The 22,998-nt window shown below is 34.9% G+C and overlaps 1 long non-coding RNA gene across 1 annotated transcript in view; it reads right to left on the bottom strand.

Moving 5' to 3' along the window:
- Window positions 1–689: 689 nt before the first annotated feature.
- The window catches only part of LOC309622542, a 608,620-nt gene continuing 586,311 nt past the window's right edge, over window positions 690–22,998 (bottom strand). The window contains exon 4 of the long non-coding RNA XR_014240954.1: window positions 690–3,591. This is a non-coding gene — a long non-coding RNA (uncharacterized lncRNA). The remainder of the gene's footprint in view (window positions 3,592–22,998) is intronic.

Genomic DNA, 22,998 nt, shown 5'->3' with positions numbered 1-22,998 from the left:
TACTTCTGGCCTAAGATATCCTGAAGAGAAATATTTATCTTTCCTCCTTCATCTAAACTTACTACAGGTTTACAATAAATATTCATGTCCCCTAAGGGAAGATATGAAACAACACCCCCTCCCCAAACACACCCATCAAAATACAATAATAATTCAAGATATTTGGACAAATTTGGTTCATGTCATGTTGGAACTATAGCTGACTCTATAAACATGGCCATATCTTTATCTCTGATAAATAGTTTTTTTTTCTTTCACCCTTAAATCTATTCAGGTTGCAAAGCATCTGGGAAAATGGAAGCAATAAGTGACAGGACCTAGTTTGAGAGATTCTCACTTTAGGTCCAGTTTCTGTTCCCTATGGTATGAGGCCAGGAACAGCTGCTAAAAGATCTTTATATATGCATATGTTCACACACACCTTACATATTTAACAACATTGGTGTCTAATATACATGTAAACAAATACATACACTTATAATGTTCAAAATGGTGATTAATAGGTTATTATATGCTTGAAATGAAGTATCTTAATACCCTATCAAGACATATTAAATGAAATAGTATGAACTTAACCCACTTACGAGAATAAATGGTTTAATTTTTATTGAAAATGTACCAAAACTTTAAATAGATACTCATACAAATAGACTCTTGTAATAGCATTATTGAACTGAAGGGCAACTTACGAGAATAAATGGTTTAATTTTTATTGAAAATGTACCAAAACTTTAAATAGATACTCATACAAATAGACTCTTGTAATAGCATTATTGAACTGAAGGGCACCTTACTTTTGGCAAACACTTTCCATGCCAGCTGCAGAATAAACTATACTAATTACTTCTTGACCACTCAGATTTTCCTGCTGCATGTGATTAAAAGATCTCAGAAATTCTAGTCTCAACAGCTTCTCCTACCCTCTCCAATATGGTATTCATTTGGTTGTTTGTCATGGTAATGATGTTAACCTTTTGAACATCAGCTAAATTCTAAACTGCTAGGGTCCAGTGAGTGGTGTTTAGATGGGGAGTTTTATAATATGGAGACACTTGGAAGAGTATTGGGCTATAAAATATAAGACTGAATTCCATCATACCAATATGTGATACTAAGTGAAAAACTCGATTGACGGAAGTCAGGACTACAAATTGTAAGTCAGGCTTCTATAAATATTAGTCACTTTATTGTGTATATGAGCAAGAAAATAAAACCTAGACATAAATATTGCAACAGGGATAGTTTTCTTTCCAACATATTTCCAAGGGAAGCATTAGAGAAAAAAAAAAAGCAAGATAGATATATTTTTTTCCCTACTTATGCTCCATGAACCTTTTAGAGGCTTCCCCATTTTTCATAGATTTCTTAGCTGAGGATATACAAACTCTATGAACTTCCTTAAATGTAAAAGATGATCTGTAGATGTTGTAACAATGTAAATTTGAAGACATTCAAGTTGAAATGCAAATTTATAACAACACAATTTCAAAAAGAGAAAATTGGAATAGGAGAAAAACAACATCACTAACACTACTTTTAAAATCTATGCTTGGCTTTATATTTCAAATATCAATGGTATATACTATTCTGGTCTGAATCTGGAAAGACCCCATGAATAATGAGTAAAGTTTGAACAATCTGATGAGTCATTAGCTTTATGTTAAACATTGTTCATCTCCTCTCCATTGACGATTTCACACCTCAAAGTCTCAGTTGGATAGATATCTCTGGCCCTTAAAGATTATGAAATAGAGTTCAGAAAGGGCATTTATTAATTTATATTTATGTAGTCATTGGCCCTAAAATTCAGTATTATTTGAATACACAAAAGATTTGGCTTTATGTGATTCCCAGTCATTTTTCACTGTCATGTCTGTATTCTTTAACAATTGTTTTAATTATGTCTAATTTATCATTTTAAAAGAAATACAAGTTATATGCAACTATGTATAGCCCTTAAAAACAGCAATATTTTAGAGGTATTAATTTTAATTAAAAATCAATAAATTGACATTAGAAATTCAGAAGCAGTTCATTATTCCTTTCAATTTTCATTTATATTATCTCTTATTTTGTGTGTTTCAGCTATTTTATTTTCTAGAAAATGTTAAGGAATCGATAATAGATAGGTGTATGACTACCTCTACTTTTGTAAGGAGTCTTGTTGTGCTAAGCAACCAGTTTTATAACATTTTATCTCTCGTTGATACATGTTATTTGAATTAACTTAGCCACCTGCATTTTAAGACTAGGCAGCCTAGAGAATTGGATAAACTTTAATAAAGCAAAGACATGCCTTGAAGAAAGTAACAACACTTCACCATATACTTCTGCTCTGCTTCATGGATTATGTAGTTAATAAGTAATGTAAATTAGGAAAATGACAGTAGAATGAATATAGATTCTAGGGAGATACTAATTCTCCATGCACTTAAATCCAAGAGACCAGGCGATCTAGTATTGAAGCTAAGAAGATGCTTTTGGGGATCTAGCACCTGAGTTTGATTCTTAATTCTGCAACTTTCTGTTGAAGTTGTTTTACCTCTCTGAGACGCAACTGAAAAATGGAAATAATAACACCCATCTCTTTAAGGATGTGGTAAATATGGAATAAAATAATGTGTATATACAGTTTTTTTAAATTGTTTTTTAACATCTTCATTGGAGTATAATTGCTCTACAATGGTGTGTTAGCTTCTGCTGTATAACAAAGTGAATCATCTATACGTATACATATATTCCCATATGCCCTCTCTCTTGCATCTCCCTCCCACCCTCCCTATCCCACCTTTCTAGGTGGTCACAAAGCACTGAGCTGATCTCCCTGTGCTATGTGGCTGCTTCCCACTAGCTATCTACTTTACATTCGGTAGTGTATATATGTCCACATTACTCTCTCACTTCGTCCCAGTTTACCCTTCCCCCTCCCTGTGTCTAGAGTCTGTCATACAGAGCGAAGTAAGTCAGAAAGAGAAAAACAAATACCGTATGCTAACACATATATATGGAATCTAAAAAAATAAAAATAATTTAAAAAATGGTTCTGAAGAACCTAGGGGCAGGACAGGAATAAAGATGTATATACAGTTTTTAAATAAAACTCTTAGTAGAATGCCTAGCATAAAATAGGTACAATCATTAAGTTATTGCCCTGAAAAAAATATTTTGGTTTTAAGGAAGGTAAGGGTAAAGAGGATGATAAGTAGAGGCAGTATTTGGCTTCTGATCAACATAATTGGCCCTGTCTCTCTTTAGATTTTTTGTAATATGTATGCTTTGGCAGTAGATGCCACTATCATGTTATTAGAAGGATCTGGACAGCCCATCCGGTATCAACTAGAACAAATGCTTGGACAATTTAGTTATACCTGCACTGATCACAGAGCAGGCTGAGAAGTAACTGCCTTCTCATGCGTGGCAGCGCTTCCCCATCTAAGTTGCTCTTTACATTTTCTTCCTAGTCTGGTTCTCCTACCTTAGTAGCATCTTCTGGTAGATGATCCACTTCTATCTTCTCATTTTTATCACTGAAGTCTGAAGCTGGACATATCCCTGAAAACCAGCAGCTTTATCTCATTGTTTCTTGAAAATCTGAAGAAAACAAAACAAAACTATAGTATCAAGGAGAAAAAAGAACCCTTTCTACACTGATACTTGAGAGGACTTTACTGGAAGAAAGTATTTGTTTGTTCTTCTCAGGAGGCAAGTCTCTTTTATATTTTGAACTACTGGCATTTACTAAGAGTATATTGCATTGGTGGAAAATACTGGCAGCACCCCTGGTAACCACTGTTCTATTCTGTTTTTACAAGTTGTTTTTTTCAGATTCCACATATAAATGATACCATACAGTATTTGCCTTTCTCTGACTGGCTTATTTTACTTAACATAATGCCTTCTAGTTTCATCCGCGTTGTCCCAAATGGGAAGATTTCCTTCGTTTTGTTTTTGGCTGAATAATATTCCATTATATATATTTATACATATAAAAGAAGAATTTTATATAGATATAATCTATATATACATCTCTCTTTTTATATATATATCTTTATTCATTTATCTGTTGATGCACACTTAGTTTTCATGTGGGTACTGTGAATAATGAACATGGGGATATATATATCTCTCTGAGATACTCATTTTGTTTCCTACAGATATATCCAGAAGTTGGATTGTTACCTCATATGGCAGTTCTACTTTCAGCTTTTTTAAGGAAGCTCCATACTGTTTTCCATTATGGCTGTATCAATATACATTGTACAATGTATAAGGGTTCCCTTTTCTTTTCTTTTTTTTTTTTAATTAATTAATTAATTTATTTTTATTTTTGGCTCCATTGGGTCTTCGTTGCTGCGCGTGGGCTTTCTCTAGTTGGGGCTGCTCTTCGTTGCGGTGTGCGGGCTTCTCATTGCGGTGGCCTCTCCTGCTGCGGAGCATGGGCTCTAGGTGCGCAGGCCCCAGCAGTTGTGGCTCGCGGGCTCCAGAGCGCAGGTTCAGCAGTTGTGGCACACGGGCCTAGTTGCTCCGCGGCATGTGGGAATCTTCCCAGACCAGGGATAGAACCCATGTCCCCTGCATTGGCAGGCGGACTCCCAACCACTGCATCACCAGGGAAGTCCCTAAGGGTTCCCTTTTCTCTACACTGTCACCAACTTCTGTTATCACTTACCTTTTTTATATTAGCCATCCTAACAGGTTATGAGGTGATAATTCATTGTGGTTTTGATTTACATTTACCAATGACTGGTGATGTTGAGCACCTTTTCATGTACCTGTTGGCCATTTGTATAACTTCTTTGGAAAAATAATATATATGTATATATAAGGAACTCATATATCTCAAGAGAAAAAACAAATAATTTGATTAAAAATGAGCACAGGATTTGAATTGACTGGTATTATTTTAATATGACAGTTGTAGCCCTCTTGATGGCCAGTGCTTAAATATCAGCTCTCTCTTGAGAGTTCTTCTAATATCAACCACATTCATACTCTTTACCGCAGTGCTATACCACCTCTTGAGTCTTCAGTTATTCTCTTCTTGTTAATGTCCCACACAGCCTATTGCTCTTGGGGTCATGTTTTCCTGGATCAAACTTGGCTACATTATATACATCATCTTAATTTAAGGGAAAACGTATGTCCTTTTCCACCAAACACTGGAAATAAGAGTCATCCCCTATGGATCTCTCTCTCTCTTTGTTCTGTTTCCCAGCTAATATTAGCCAGTCTTTAGCTATTACTTTTCCAGCAAGAGTCAGGTATGATTTTCTATACCTCCAAGCTCTTTGGTTGGTTCCTTGAAGTCCTAGTCACATGGCTTAAGTTGAAAAGGAGCACATTCTGCCCCCAAGAAATGGGAGAAGGAAAGCATAGCACTATAAAATTTTCCTGAAGGAAATCCTTATTCATCAGTCCTCACCCATTAATTTACTAGCCTCCTCTTATATATAGGCTGGAGGTGGTGATGGGTTAAATGTTGCAGAACCAATTTGGGCCACTTTCCAACAAGTTCTGCATAGGTGGTCTAGCACCTCTGCAGAACGTGTGAGCACTTAACACCCACTGTGCTATGCTTTGGAGCCCCAGCTAGACATTGAAAACAGCAGGAATAGTCTCACTTACCACCCTGCTGTGGTTATATAAAGGCAGCTGAACTGGGTAGATGCTTCCTATTAGGGCCAAGACTTTGACTCCCTTAGAAGGAACTGGCAAGTGAACAGCAAGCTGACCAAATCTGAACTAGGTATTTATGCATTGCATTCACTCTTGATAATTTTCTTTAAATCAAACCATAAGCATTTACTATCTACATATATTTGGCAAGCACCAGGAGTTATTCTGAAATTTTACTAAGTAGAAGAGACCATCCTTGTTCTTAAAAAGAGATTATTTTAGAGACCCCTTGCTCTAATTCAGTTCTTCTAAAATTTATGTATGCCATTAAGAAGAGAATAAAAATACAGCCTTTGGTGTTTGAGAATACATTCTGCAGTAGTAAACAGCTATAGTCTTCAATATTGGGTAGGATATGTATATCATGTGGGTACATGAAGACTTCACAAGGAGTATGTAAAAGAAATATTTTAAAGAAATGATTTTCAGATCTTCAGCTGTCTTATGTATACATAACCAAAACTGATCTGCCCAAGAAAGAACATGTAGTTGAATTTTGCTCCCTTTCCTAACTTCCCTTCATAATTTTTATTCTCCAACTTAGCTCTTATTTCTTGCCTCCCATATTTTATCATCTTCCATTATTCTAGGAAGGACTCCAAAACAGCAAAACATAGCAATGATTTTCAAATTCTTGCTTTTTTTAAAAAATTGATTAATTAATTTTTTGGCTGCGTTGGGTCTTCGTTGCTGTGCATAGCCTTTCTCTAGTTGCAGTGAGAGGGGGTTACTCTTTGTTGTGGTGCATGGGCTTCTCATTGCAGTGGCTTCTCTTTGTTGTAGAGCACGGGCTCTAGGCACGTGGGCTTCAGTAGTTGTGGCACATGGGCTCAGCAGTTGTGGCACACAGACTCAGTAGTTGTGGCTCATGGGCTTTAGAGCTCAGGCTCAGTAGTTGTGGCGCATGGGCTTAGTTGCTCCGCAGCATGTGGGATCTTCCTGGACCAGGGCTCGAACCTGTGTCCCCTGCATCGGCAGCAAATACTTAACCACTGTGCCACCAGGGAAGTCCCCAGATTCTTGCTTTTGATTTTGAAAAAAATGAATGACTCTGATGAATGGACAACAAATAGTAAATATTTTGCTGCTCAGTGGTTTCCAACTATTTGCATTCAACAAAAGTTAAAAGAGTATATAATTGAGTTATCTGATTAGTTATCAGTTTTTGATGATAGGTCACTAAATGATTTAAGTATATGATTAAAAAGAAGTTTAAAGAATTTGAAAATATTCCTGTAACTCCTTTAATTTTCACCTATTTGTATGAACAAGGTTTCTCTGAATTTACACATATAGAAAGATAGAATAGAATTGATGCTAAATACTATCATTCTAATAAGTAATATAATTTATCCTCAGAAACATGAGCTAATTATAAAAAGTTGATCCAACTCATTAGTATACATATTTTCATAAATTGTTTCTTTTAATATTTAAGTATTAAAATTAATATTTATATCATATTTATACATCTTTATATACTTATTTTATGTATTTATATTTAAATATGTTATATATCTATATGTACAGGTCCAAAATGTTGTATTTATAAAGTTACTTATTGCAGCATTCCCTATGAAAGCAAAAAAAAAAAAAAAAAGTCCATCAGTAGGAAATTAGTTAAATAAACCATGGTACAGCTATACATGGGAGTACTATACAGCTACAAAAAGAAAGTGAAAAAGCTGCACATCTAAAGATTGATAGGAGTGATTTCCAGGACATATTGCTGTGTCAGGCTAAATAATACACTCTCACCACAGATATCTACATCCTAATCCTCAGAACCTGTGAGTATTAGCTTATATGTCAAAAGATAATTTGCAAATGTAATTAAAATAAATAATTTGATATGGGGAAATTATTCTAGATTATTCAGGTGGGCCATAAATGTAATCTCAAGTGTCTTTGTAAGAGGGAGCCATAGGGAAATTTGATGACAGGAGAAGGTGATGTGAAGATGAAAGTAGATATTGGAGTGGTTTGGCTACGAGACAAGAAATTCCAGGGCAGTCTCTAGAAGCTGGATGAGGTAAGAAACAGATTCTTCCTGGGAGCCCCAGAAAGAATTAGCCTTGCAAACACCTTGATTTTAAACCTGTAAACTGATTTTAGACTTCTGTCCTCCAGAACTGAAATGTAATACATTTATGTTTTTCAAGCCACTAAATTTATGGTAATTTGTTACAAGAATGTGAAACTATACTTTTCTTTCTTAAAAGAAAAAAAAATCAGTATATTTTATATAGTATGATCCCTTTTATAAAAGAACAGATGAGGGCATAAGAATATATATTTATGTTTGCTTGTATATGCCTAAAAAACACTGGAATTATACTGAGAAACTAATAAAAGTAGTTACTTATAGGAGACAGGTGTAGAAACAAGACTTCTCAGTGTTTTCCTTATATTTTGATTTTGAAACAAGGGAAGGTACAACATATTCTAAACAAAATAAACAAATAAATACATAAAATTTAAAGAGGAAAAACAGTTGGCAGTTGAAAAATCTGGTTCTTAAAAAAACTAATTCTGTTTTTTCCTCATTAAAATAAATAAACTCATAAGTAAATAAAGAATGAAAGAAATGACAGTTTTATTTTCAAAAGTTAGTATGCATAATGCATTGGAGATTGAATTCTTTCCACCAATTTAGACTTAAAAGAAACATTTTTAATACCAATTTTAAGTTAGATGCATATTTTTGTGGTTTTTTAAAAATTATGAGCACAGGAAAGAAAAAATTTGAAAATCACAGTTATTCAGCAAGCACTAACTTCCAATAAAATTTTACACATTTTCTTAGTAATACGTGTACAATTTTTATCCTAATTATAATGAATCAAAAACATTGCATTTAAAATCATTCCACATATATGATGAACTGTCTAGTTGTCTGATAAGGGTAAGATGCTACTGTATTATATCTTCAGAACTGGAAGTCTGGGCTGAACTGAAGCTACTGACAGCCAGGTTCCTTCTTTTCCCTGTCTGCATGTCACATAAATCTATGGGTAGAAATGGCAATGGTGATTTTGTTAGTATTGTTTATTTTTCCTAAGTGCTCTCTGTGCTCAGCTAGGATAATCATTGAGGAGAAATGTCCAGAATTCTGTCAAGGATTTGGTACAGATTTTTCCAACTACGGTTGGAGAAATTTTCCATGAGTTCTCCTCGTATACCTTATGGCAGACTGAAAGGGTCTCTCTTCTATTGGCTATGAGGATTAAATAATTTAATGTATGTACAGCACATCTCAACTCCAATCTATTGATATTTCCCTCACAAAATCTCTATTTTTTGCCTGTTGCTCAAACTTTTACTACATTGATGTTCAGCCAAAAGCTTCTGTGACTTCAAATCTGATGACCACTCTATGTTGTCTTAAAATGAAACCCTACATTCAGACTTTAAGTTTCAATTTCTGTATTAACTGAATACAGCTATTGCTACAATAATGCCACATAACAAACCACTCATAAACTTAGTGGCATAAAGCATTAATTTACTTGTCTGTTGGGTCTCTGGATGCTTCTGGCTATTGGTATGAAGATCAACTAGGGCAACAGTACCTCATATGTCTTATTCTAGACCCCAGTTTAGACGGGGTGAGGCTTCATTGAAACCACCAGGAAAATACTATCTTGAGCATTTTGTTCATAGGAAAGTTCATAGGAATGAAAGTTCATAGGAATTTTAGGATTTAGAAACTTATCTCTCAAGAAAATGTGGCCTTCCCACCATATATACAATACTTCTCTTTTGACACTCAAAGCTGAGCAAAACAACTTGTCCTCAACACTGACTGCATTAGTTTTAATAGCAGAAGTCTCCAGGACAACTGTGGATCAATCTAGAGATTTTCAATAATGAAATACATTTTTTAATAGCTCATAAAATATACCTGTTTATGCAGATTACTTAATAATTGCATTTTGGTGTATATATAGGACTAGTTAACAATTTAAATAAGATGAAATTAAATACATTCATTAAAAGAAAATAAGCAGAGAATGGCCATAGAGGAAGATGAGGACATGAGAGTATAGCATCCTTGAAGCAAGAGAAGTGCCCCCGTTGAAGGAGGGTGTGACTGACAAAGACAACATCTCGGAAAAGTTGAGGAAACTGAGATAGACAGTACCTTTGGTGGCCATGAAAGCCTAATTCTAGATGAATTTATTTGATGAAGAGAAGACAATAAGATGGTTTATATGTGGAATGAATAAAGATATTTTCATTTTATTTTCCCTTATTAGATTGGGGGTGGCTATTATTTACTTTTTAATATCTATAGGGCTGATACACTGAAAAACTTAATTGTGTAATAAAAATTGTAGCTTAAACCTCTCCCCACCCCAAATTAACAAATTCTACATCCTTAGTATAAAATGGAAATAAAATATCTAAAATCCTATTTTAAAAAAATCTCTCTTTGTGTTTGAGATAAGCATATAGTAAATGATTGGGAGATGGTGCATTTTGGTTAAATGCGTAGTCTGCTAAATCAAATTACACTACCAATTTAAAAAAAATAGATGTCAATAAAATGCAATTGGGATATTTTGAGACCTAACCTAGAAATTAGATGATCACTTTTTGATCATGGTCAGGGGGTAGGGATGTGGGAGATGTGCAGCCTTAACTTCTATTTGTCAATCCAGAAAGCAATCAGAGCGTCAGAGTCTGAGGATGTTCATGACGAGCTTTGGTTTTCAGAGTGGAGCTCCATGGATATGGTAGGAAGACTGGTCTGGTGCAATGGAAGGAACACTGTACCTAAAATCAGAGGATCTGGGTTGGACTGACTCTGCCACCTCCTATTAATCCTTGCTTAAATTATTTGAACTCTAATTCTCATTTTCCTCCAGAAGGAAAGTAAAACACACTTTGCTGTGGACCCATTCTCTACAAATAGAGTGAGATTTGAAGGCACACAGATTTGCATTTAAGTTTATCCCCATTACGTACTGGTTATATAAACTTGCATAAAGCTCTCTGAATCACAGTTTTACAAACAGTATAATGGGAATAACTACAACTTCTTAACAGGCCTGTTGTGAGACTAAGATATTATAGCACACATAGCACATAATCCCCACTATTACATTATCTGTAATTAAACTATATCATAACACTGGATTATGGTACAAATTAGTACCTAGATGAAAGGACCTAGCACAATATCTAACATGTCATAGACACTCAAAAATGTATTCATTTATTCAATATGTAAGAGAGGTACTGACTCTCCATTAAATTCATATATTGTAGGTATTAGAATTTCCAAGATGATAAGGTACAATCTCCTTCCTTCAGTCCACTCATGCAAATTTTATTGTCCCCATTTTTCAGAGTAATACAGTGTCTGCATTTACTATACCAAAAGATATAGTTCATGTTGATTGATGAACACAAACATATTAATGGAGACAATAGGATATATTTGAATTTACAACTATTTCATCAATGTTTTTAGACTTCTCAAATCCACTCACTACATCAATTTTAAAGTAAAATATTTAAAACACAAATGTAACCCCAAGACACCCTTGCTTAAAACATTTCAACAGTTCCCCTATATCACCTACTAAATGAACTCCATAATGCTTAACATGGTGTAAACACTCTTTATTATTTTATTTCTTTCTATCACTCTTTAATTTTTCTCCCTACATGACCTGCCTCAGACTTTTTGATCTGGTTATTGCTCACCTCTTGTTTTTCCCTAGATATATGGCTCTTTCTTTCACTCATGGCTTTGGTTAAGCTATACCCTTTATCCAGACTACCCGTTTGTCTCGATCTCCATGTCCTTTTCACTCAGCTAATTCTTACTCATTCTTTAAAACTTAGCCCAGATGTTCTCTTCTCTGAGATGTTTCAATTACCTACCGTCATACCTTACTCACCCCAACTCTCTATAGAATGTAAGCATCTTAATGTGGCTGTGATTATTTACCTTCATGTCCCCAGTCTAATAGTGCATAGGAAAGGGGCTCAACAGAACAATGACAAATTAATATGTAAATGAAGCAAATGAAGACCAGAGAGTTTATGCAATCTGCCTAAAGACACATAACTAAATATTTTTGGGGGGAATAAATTCCTCTGCATTACTTTGTCTTTAGAGGCTGTAGAATACAATAGTTATAAAATATAAAACAATATAATATATAAATATAATGGCTAGACATAAATAACATAACCAATAATACTTTTACCCATATAATTGTTTTGATATATGAAGAAAGAGAAAAAGCATTCACCCTTTAAGAGGTAGGGGACTCTTAAAAAGAGCTAAACTACAAAAAACCCTCATCCCATCTGGATAATTTATTGATGGGAAAATCTATTGGAATATAATAAATACATAATAACCAATGCAGTGTTTTCCTAATAGAAAAGAAAAATATTCATAACATTAGACGAAAGGTAAGTAACTTGACATTTCTTTATATGTTTTTAAAATTTTTTTAATGTTCTTGTTTGTCACGGAAAAAAATGTAGGAAACCCAAGCTGAATAGTGCAGGAAAATAAATTAAATGAAAGCTGGCATATTTAGAAGCCAAATGGAAAAAAAGCAGCTCTTGCCTGTGCAAAGAATGAGATTACCAGGAAATATTAGAGACAATATTCTCTAAGAGGGGATTAAAGTGAACAGCAAAGCAATTAACAGCTCTGATCATTTTCAAGTAGCCTAAAGAAACCTTACACAGCTGAAGCATACATTTTATCAGTCATGCTTTACATCTCCAAGCATAAGGACAAATGAGTCAGAGTGGCAAACAAAATAGGTTAAATTAAGTAGTGATTCATAATAGTTGACTTTATTTTTCCATTAACTTTATTTTATTTATTTTTATTTAACATCTTTATTGGCGTATAATTGCTTTACAATATTGTGTTAGTTTCTGCTGTATAACAAAGCGAATCAGCTATATGTATACATATATCCCCATATCCCCTTCCTCCTGCGTCTCCCTCCTACCCTCCATATCCCACCCCTCTAGGTGGTCACAAAGTACCGAGCTAATCTCCCTGTGCTATGCAGCTGCTTCCCACTAGCTATCTATTTTACATTTGGTAGTGTATAGATGTCAGTGCTACTCTCTTACTCCGTCCCAGTTTACCCATTCCCCCACTCCCACGTCCTCAAGTCCATTCTCTACGTCTGTGTCTTTACTCCTGTCCTGCCCCTAAGTTCTTCAAACATTTTTTTTTTAAGACTCCATATATATGTGTTAGCATACACTATTTATTTTTCTCTTTCTGACATACTTCACTCTATATGACAGACTCTAGGTCCATCCACCTCACTACAAATAACTCAATTTCATTTCTTTTTATGGCTGAGAAATATTCCACTGTATATATGTGCCACATCTTCTTTATCCATTTATCTGTCAATGGACACTTAGTTTGCTTCCATGTCCTGGCTATTGTAAATAGTGCTGCAATGAACATTGGGGTACATGCTTCTTTTTGAATTATGGTGTTCTCAGGGTATATGCCCAGGAGTGGGATTGCTGGGTCATATGGTAGTTCTATTTTTAGTTTTTTAAGGAACCTCCATACTGTTCTCCATAGTGGCTGTATCAATTTACATTCCCACCAACAGTGCAAGAGGGTTCCCTTTTCTCCACACCCTCTCCAGCATTTATTGTTTGCAGATTTATGGATGATGGCAATTCTGACTGGTGTGAGGTGATACCTCATTGTCGTTTTGATTTGCATTGCTCTAATGATTAGTGATGTTGAGCATCCTTTCATGTGTTTGTTGGCAATCTGTATATCTTCTTTGTAGAAATGTCTATTTAGGTCTTCTGCCCAGTTTTGGATTGGGTTGCTTGTTTTTTTGATATTGAGCTGAATGAGCTGCTTGTATATTTTGGAGATTAATCCTTTGTCAGTTGCTTCATTTACAAATATTTTCTCCCATTCTGAGGGTTGTCTTTTCGTCTTGTTTATGCGTTCCTTTGCTGTGCAAAAGCTTTGAAGTGTCATTAGGTCCCATTTGTTTATTTTTGTTTTTATTTCCATTTCTCTAGGAGCTGGGTCAAAAAGGATCTTGCTGTGATTTATGTCATAGTGTTCTGCCTATGTTTTCCTCTAAGAGCTTTATAGTGTCTGGCCTTACATTTAGGTCTTTAATCCATTTTGAGTTTACTTTTGTGTATGGTGTTAGGGAATGTTCTAATTTCATTCTTCTACATGTAGCTGTCCAGTTTTCTCAGCACCACTTATTGAAGAGGCTGTCTTTTCTCCATTGTATATTCTTGCCTCCTTTATCAAAGATAAGGCGACCATAAGTGCATGGGTTTATCTCTGGGCTTTCTATCCTGTTCCATTGATCTATATTTCTGTTTTTGTGCCAGTACCTACTGTCTTGATTACTGTAGCTTTGTTGTATAGTCTGAAGTCAGGGAGCCTGATTCCTCCAGCTCCGTTTTTCTTTCTCAAGATTGCTTTGGCTATTCGGGGCCTTTTGTGTTTCCATACAAATTGTGAAATTTTTTGTTCTAGTTCTGTGAAAAATGCCATTGGAGGTTTAATAGGGATTGCATTGAATCTGTAGATTGTTTTGGGTATTACAGTCATTTTCACAATGTTGATTCTTCCAATCCAAGAACATGGTATATCTCTCCATCTGTTTGTATCATCTTTAATTTCTTTTATCAGTGTCTTATACTTTTCTGCATACAGGTCTTTTGTCTTCCTAGGTAGGTTTATTCCTTGGTATTTTATTCTTTTTGTTGCAATGGTTGGTAAATGGGAGTGCTTCCTTAATTTCACTTTCAGATTTTTCATCCTTAGTGTATAGGAATGCAAGAGATTTCTGTGCATTAATTTTGTATCCTGCTACTTTACCAAATTCATTGATTAGCTCTAGTAGTTTTCTGGGAGCATCTTTAGGATTCCCTATGTATGCTATCATGTCATCTGCAATCAGTTACAGTTTTACTTCTTCTTTTCCAATTTGGATTCCTTTTCTTTTTCGTCTCTGATTGCTGTGGCTAAAACTTCCAAAACTATGTCGAAAAATAGTGGTGAGAGTGGGCAACCTTGTCTTGTTCCGGAACTTAGAGGAAATGGTTTCAGTTTTTCACCATTGAGAATGACGTTGGCTGTGGGTTTGTCATATCTGGCCTTTCTTATGTTGGGTAAGTTCCCTCTATGCCTACTTTCTGGAGAGTTTTTTTTTTATCATAAATGGGTGTTGAATTATGTCAAAAGCTTTTTCTGCATCTATTGAGGTTATCATATGGTTTTTATCCTTCAATTTGTTAATATAGTATATCACATTGATTGATTTGCATATACTAAAGAATCCTTGAATTCCCGGATAAACCCCACTTGATCATGGTGTATGATCCGTTTAATGTGCTGCTGGATTGTTTGCTAGTATTTTGTTGAGAATTTTTGCATCTATGATCATCAGTGATATTGACCTGTAGTTTTCTCTTTTTGTGACGTCTTTGTCTGGTTTTGGTATCAGGGTGATGGTGGCCTCGTAGAATGAGTTTGGGAGGGTTCCTCCCTCTGCTATATTTTGGAAGAGTTTGAGAAGGATAGGTGTTAGCTCTTCTCTAAATGTTTGATAGAATTCGCCTGTGAAGCCATTTGGTCCTGGGCTTTTGTTTGTTGGAAGATTTTTAATCACAGTTTCAATTTCAGTGCTTGTGGTCGGTCTGTTTATATTTTCTATTTCTTCCTGGTTCAGTCTCAGAAGCTTGTGGTTTTCTAAGAAGTTGTCCATTTCTTCCAGGTTGTCCATGTTATTGGCATATAGTTGCTTGTAGTAATCTCTCATGAGCCTTTTTATTTCTGCAGTGTCAGTTGTTACTTCTCCTTTTTCATTTCTACTTCTGTTGATTTGAGTCTTCTCCCTTTTTTTCTTGATGAGTCTGGCTAATGGTTATCAAATTTGTTTATCTTCTCAAAGAACCAGCTTTTAGTTTTATTGATCTTTGCTATCGTTTCCTTCATTTCTTTTTCATGTATTTCTGATCTGATCTTTATGATTTCTTTCCTTCTGCTAACTTTGGGGTTTTTTTGTTCTTCTTTCTGTATTTGCCTTAGGAGTAAGGTTAGATTGTTTATTTGAGATTTTTCTTGTTTCTTGAGGTAGGATTGTATTGCTATAAACTTCCCTCTTAGAACTGCTCTTGCTGCATCCATAAGTTTTGGCATGTCGTGTTTTCATTGTCAGTTGTTTCTAGGTATTTTTTGATTTCCTCTTTGATTTCTTCAGTGATCTTTTGCTTACTTGGTCGTGTATTGTTTAGCCTCCATGTGTTTGTATTTTTTAAGTTTTTTTTCCTGTAATTGGTATCTAGTCTCATAGCGTTGTGGTGGGAAAAGATACTTGATAAGATTTCAATTATCTTAAAGTTGCCAAGGCTTGATTTGTGACCCAAGATACGATCTATCCTGGGGATTGTTCCATGAGCACTTGAGAAGAAAGCGTATTCTGTTGTTTTTAGATGGAATGTCCTATAAATATCCACCTTGTTCAATGTGTAATTTAAAACTTGTGTTTCCTTATTTATTTTCATTTTGGATGATCTGTCCATTGGTGAATGTGGGGTGTTAAAGTCCCCTAGTATGATTGTGTTACTGTCGATTTCCCCTTTTATGGCTGTTAGCATTTGCCTTATGTATTGAGGTGCTCCTATGTTGGGTGCATAAATATTTACAACCATTATATCTTCTTCTTGGATTGATCCCTTGATCATTATGTAGTGTCTTTCTTTGTCTCTAGTAGCATTTTTTATTTTAAAGTCTTTTTTTTTCTGATATGAGAATTGCTCCTCCAGCTTTCCTTTGATTTCCATTTGCATGGAATATCTTTTTCCATCCCCTCACTTTCAATCTTATGTGTTCCTAGGTCTGAAGTGGGCATATATACGGGTCTTGTTTTTGTATCCATTCAGCAAGTCTGTATCTTTTGGGTGGAGCATTTAATCCATTTACATTTAAGGTAATTATTGATATGTATGTTCCTATTCCCATTTTCTTAATTGTTTTGGGTTTCTTATTGTAGGTCTTTTCCTTCTCCTGTGTTTCCTGCCTACAGAAGTTCCTTTGGTATTTGTTGTAAAGCCGTTTGGTGGTGCTGAATTCTCTTAGCGTTTGCTTGTCTGTAAAGGTTTTAATTTCTCCGTTGAATCTGAATGCGATCCTTGCTGGGTAGAGTAATCTTGGTTGTAGGTTTTTCCCTTTCATCACTTTAAATATGTGATGCTACTCCCTCTGGCTTGCAGAGTTTCTGCTGAAAGATCCGCTGTTAACCTTATGGGGATTCCCTTGTATGTTATTTGTGGCTTTTCCCTTGCTGCTATTAGTATTTTTTCTTTGTATTTAATTTTTGATAGTTTGGTTAATATGTGTCTTGCCATGTTTCTCCTTGGATTTATCCTGCATGGGACTCTCTGTGCTTCCTGGACTTGATTGACTATTTCCTTTCCCATGTTAGGGAAGTTTTCAACTATAATCTCTTCAAATATTTTCTCATACCCTTTCTTTTTCTCTTCTTCTTCTGGGACCCCTATAATTCGAATGTTGGTGTGTTTAATGTTGTCCCAGAGGTCTCTGAGACTGCCCTCAATTCTTTTCATTCTTTTTTCTTTATTCTGCTCTGCAGTAGTTATTTCCATTATTTTATCTTCCAGGTCACTTATTCGTGCCTCAGGTATTCTGCTATTGATTCCTTCTAGAGTATTTTTAATTTCATTTATTGTGTTGTTCATCATTGTTTGTTTGCTCTTTAATTCTTCTAGGTCCTTGTTAAATGTTTCTTGTATTTTTTTCCATTCTATTTCCAAGATTTTGGATCATCTTTACTATCATTACTCTGAATTCTTTTTCAGGTAGACTGCCTACTTCCTGTTCATTTGTTTGGTCTGGTGGGTTTTTACCTTGCTCCTTCATCCGCTGCATATTTCTCTGTCTTCTCATTTTGCTTAAATTACTGTATTTGAGGCCTCCTTTTCACAGGCTGCAGGTTCATAGTTTTTGGTGTTTGTCCCCAGTGGTAAGGTTGGTTCAGTGGCTTGTGTAGGCTTCCTGGTGGAGGGGACTGGTTCCTGTGTTCTGGTGGGTGAGGCTGGATCTTGTCTTTCTTGTGGGTAGGGCTGCATCCAGTGGTGTGTTTTGGAGTGTCTGTGAACTTAGTATGATTTTAGGTAGCCTCTCTGCTGATGGGTGGGGTTGTGTTCCTGTCTTGCTAGTTGTTTGGCATGGGGCATCCAGCACTGGAGCTTGCTGGCCGTTGGGTGGAGCTGGGTCTTAGCACTGAGACAGAGATCTCTGGGAGAGCTCTCGCTTATTGATAATATGTGGGGCCAGGAGGTCTCTGGTGGACCAATGTCCTGAACTCGGCTCTCCCACCTCAGAGGCTCAGGCCTGACACCAGGTTGGAGCACCAAGACCCTGTCCATGATTCACTTTGTTATAAAGCAGAAACTAACACGCCATTGTAAAGCGATTATACTCCAATAAAGATGTTTAAAACAACAACAACAAAAAAGTCTATGAGAATACCCACAAGACTCCCTTTCCCTGGACTGGGATGAGGGGGTGGCAGCTGGGTAGGGGGAGAGCTGGGGAGGGAGGGCAGAGGGTTCACTGTATCAACAACAGTAGTAACAACAGCTTGAGTGTGTCACTATCTGATGATCCTTAAGTGACATCTAAAGAGGTCAATTCTCAGGAAAATGATATTACTCATCCAATGCCATTCAGCTTATAAAGAAACAGCAGGGATGTTAACACTGATAATGTGGTCCAGAAACATGGTCGTGTGTGTGGGTGACTTCACTAACCATAAATTATCCTTATATTTCACTAGTTACTAGGACTTTTGAATGTTTATATTTTCCTTTTAACTGTAAAATCACAGAGATATCAAATTAAATAAAAAGGGGAAAGTAGAAGACTATTGTTTACTTCATTACAATTGCTTAAAATCCAAAAGAAGCAAGAAAAGAGGAAAGTTTAAAGGCAGTGGAAAACCCAAAGAATGGGATGGACATCACAGTTAAAATAATGATGATGACCACAGGACATTTCAATTAAGTTCCTGCTTGGGATGTAAAAAGAGACCTGAATTTAATATGTAAACTAGAGGAATGGGAAATTATTATTCAAACCCTCATTCTACCAGAAGGTCGTTTGTGTTATGTTGTTGTTGTTGTTCTTGTTGTTGATTTTTCTGGAAAAGATGAAACAAAGCTATGGAAGGGGGGACAGGAGAAAGGTAGCATGTGTAAGCTATTGCATACAATTTCACAGACTAGTCACTGTATTTGCAAATAAGTAGGCAATTACTTCTGAAATTTCCAGGAAAGTCATTGGTAATATAAAGAATGCTTGTTTCATATAAAGAGATCTAAGACCAGAAATGCATATTTATAAATTCGAATTTGGGTCAGATGCTATTGTGAATACAACTTGAATATTAAATTTGAAAGTAAACAAGACATACCGCATTAGAGTTGGACAAGCCAAATTTTTCCAAAAGCTAACATGAGCATCCAGTAAGTGTCAGGCCTTAGTTTCCTAAATATTCACCATACACATTCACATTCTAGTGATCTATGTGTAGATAAGCCCACATGTCGGTGCTGAATGTATGACTAATGAAAAATGTAGCTCTTTGCATACACACAGTACATTTTTAGGTGATTTTTCTCCTTCAGGGATAGTGAGAGGTCATAACTAAAACATGTTATTCAAGCAATCCTAACAACATATGGACAAATATGAGACGAGCATTAACACTTCCCACTTGAATAACAGAGAAGAAAAGAATTGAGGAGTAGGTATACAGAGTTGAGTTTGAAAACCTTTTCCCTGAACTCACAAATACACCTGCTCTTCCACATAGGTGGCCTGAATAAATTGCTGAGGGCAGCAAAGCCCATCAGATGGGGAAACCTTAATTCACAGGTAAGGCTCTTAAAGTGGTATCAGCTCAGTTCTTGGAAATGGAGTGACAATTCACATCATTTTCTTCAAAAAAGTTCATATTTTGCTAATAATTAATATGCCCTCATTTGTTTTGTTCTTCCCATTTTTAAACTATATTTACTATTAGGGAAACTTGACCAGTGTGCCATATATTCTTTGGCTTAGTTCACTGAATTAATTTGGATAGTCTAGATCATGGCTGCAATAACAGAACAATCCTGAAATCCCAGTGGCTTATTATAACAAATGGTTTCTTCTTTCTGGCTCACAGAACATACCCAGTGTGAACTGCTGGGGCACTCCCTGTTCTACACAGCCACTCAGTGATGCAAGTTGTCAGAAACTCCAGTATCTTGTACCTTCTCCATGGCCTCAGTGGTTTCAATGACAAAGGACAAAAGGAGTTAGGGAGTTAAACATTGGCTCTTAATTGTTTCATTCTGGAAGTGACATTCATTCCTTCCACTCACGACCCATTGACCAGAATTAGTTCCAAGGCCATGCCTAACTCTAAGGATGTGGGAAATATGCGGTTGTTATGGATAGTTAATAAGCAGTGACAGTTTCTGTCATAATCACCACATTTACTTGATAGGTAATATTCTACGATATTTTTTAAAAAATAAAGCCTTTTAAAATTAGGCTTTCTTCTGGAAAAGAAAAGTATAATTTTAGAATTTAGTGCCATCATATGAATTTATTTTAAAGAGTCTAGTTCTAGAAGAACTACAGAAATATAATAGTTCCGAAGGAAACCATCTTTGAATAGATTTCGTCACCAGAAAAACAAATCCTCTTCTCAGTTTAGTCCTTAGAATGGTTTTATAACAATGAAGTTTAAAATTTTTGCTGATTTGAATAAATGGTAGCTATTACCAAATTGAAACTCACAAATTTCCTGTTACAAAAAAGAGTCTTCCCCATAATTATCCTAGCTTTCAATTGTCTAAAGTTCATTGGCTTTAAGCATATAAACAAAACAAGTGCTATACCTTTCCTATGGAACTATACATATATACATATATATATGTATATCTTCCTTTGAATGGCATCTGTAGGACATGTTATATCCTTTAGAATATAATTGCTGAAGATTTTGTTTTTATTACTGATATAATCAAAACAAAATTAAATCAAAATATAGGAGAATCAAAGCTGTTTACATTTCCTATTTCCTTAGTAATACACAACAGACCTGAGGAACATAACAACATGACTCAGGCTTAGAGTTTGTCATTTGATAGTTGATATTTTCGAAAAAGGATGTTTCATTGCCTTCTGAGCAGTGTCATGTCACCCCAGGAGGAAATCACATTCTGTGGGATGATTTTTTTCAGGTGACAGAAGAGAAGTGATAATGGATTGCTATCTTTAAAAATGTTGTAACACCGGCTACAGTCACGAGAAATTCCCTAACCTATTTTGACAAAGCTGTCCAGCTAGGCCCCTTGATGAATTATAGTGCTTCTATGTATGGTCTTTGCAAACTATTACACTGCAAGTTTATTCCATCCAAAATAACTTTACCCAAAGGGGAAAAATAACTAGAATAGTCAATTGGTATTATGTGACAATTAGGTAGTAAATTAATGCCTCATGCAGGCTTTTAATCATTCATCTCCCATTCAGCATAATCAGGGTTATTTAGTATTGCTGATGCCTCTCTTTAATGTAATTACTCAAATATCAGGTCCTAGAAAGGATCAAGAATTAACTACTTTCATCAACATTCAGCTCAGGGTTTGTAATAAGAAACCCTAAAAACATAACAAAAGCCCTTTTAGTTAGTAACATAAATAAGAAAAAAACAAGATTTTTTTCTGTTTTTCTGTAAGCTCAGTAATTTTTAAAAAAATATATTCATCTAATGTCAACAGGTGGATGATACAGTGTTTATCATTATAATTATTTTATAATTTTTTTAATTTAAAAATATAATTAGAAGTATTTTAATTTTCATTGAAACAACCTCAGTGTTCAAAAATAAACTTAAAAAAGTACTTGGAATGCACACTCACTAAAAATAATCTTCGCCTTTTAAGTTATTCATAATACATTGTAATATAAAAAGATGTGTTGTATGACAGTTTGTCAATCTATATTTGCATAAGTATGTAATGATATACAAATAAGTGTTTAAAGAGGTACTCTGTGTGTTGATTTAATTAGTTTCATGTTTATCAGTTCTTTGTATATAATGTATGAGTTTAATGTAGAAATTATTATGACCTTTGTTTTAGGCACTGTGATATTCACTTTATAGAAAATATCTCATCTGCTCTTAGAACTACATTATGACTTAGATGATACAATTACCCAATTTTATGTATAAATGAATTAAATAAGCAGCCCAAGAACACATAGTTAATTTGTGAAGAAGCAGAGATTTTAACACAGACAGTCTACATGCTTAGAACCTGCATGCTTAGAATTATACTACCTCCTATGGATTGAAATATACAGTTGTTTCTTAGGTAATTAAATAAAAAAAGGTCAGGGGAAAACTTGACACCTGAAAACTCCTTCACATATAAATTTATTTGTCCAAAAGCATATTTAAGGCTCCATATAAGGTGATAAATATTGAAATCAAGAGGTAAAACTTTAAAATATTGTAGATAAATTTTCAATGTTTATCTATTCCTGAGAAATGGTTATATAAATATCTTATTTTTGCTTCTATTGAATGTATTTATTAACTTGATAGCTATGTTAATAGTTTTATTTTTTAATAAGCCATTGTAAAGAGGAGCGATATGTAATCTTTTAAGCAGACTGAGGAAGTGGACAGGTATGACACTTTTCTTTCTTCTTTCTTTACCTTATTAGGTTAAAAAGAAAAGAAAATATTATAATTTACATGAATAAAGGCAGTTTTAAAGCCTTCCTGAAATTAGTAATGTTAAGAAAAGAAAAATAGGCTCACCAATTTGTGAAATCTGAGTATTGGCATAGGATGCTTTACCATAAATGACATTATGAACATAGAAAACAGGAAAAAAAGTAAAAGGGACTTAAACATTCAAGCAAAAGTACCTTGCCAGGCAACTGTAGTCAGCCTAATGGGCTATGTTTTATAATATTTGGAATACTAATAGGTCAAGAAAAATGAATTTAAATATCAACTTCCTAATAGGAAAATTTTAATCTGGGTTTGAAAACATTTAGCTAGTAAAAAGTTGTTGACTTGCATTTAATTTTGTAAATAATAAGGGTATTGGTAATTTTACTTTACAACATCCTTGTTTAAAAGGCTTTATACCTCACATCAATAAAAAGTTAAATTTTCATAGAAAAAGTATAGTTGATAAGATTGTAACCTCTTGTGTTAACTACGTCCACCTTAA

The sequence above is a fragment of the Balaenoptera borealis genome (genome assembly GCF_965194805.1).
Source record: "Balaenoptera borealis genome assembly, chromosome: 2".
Classification (NCBI taxonomy): Eukaryota; Metazoa; Chordata; class Mammalia; order Artiodactyla; family Balaenopteridae; genus Balaenoptera; species Balaenoptera borealis.
The sequence above is the reverse complement of the archived record's forward strand: the minus strand, read 5'-3'. Positions and strand labels throughout refer to the sequence as shown.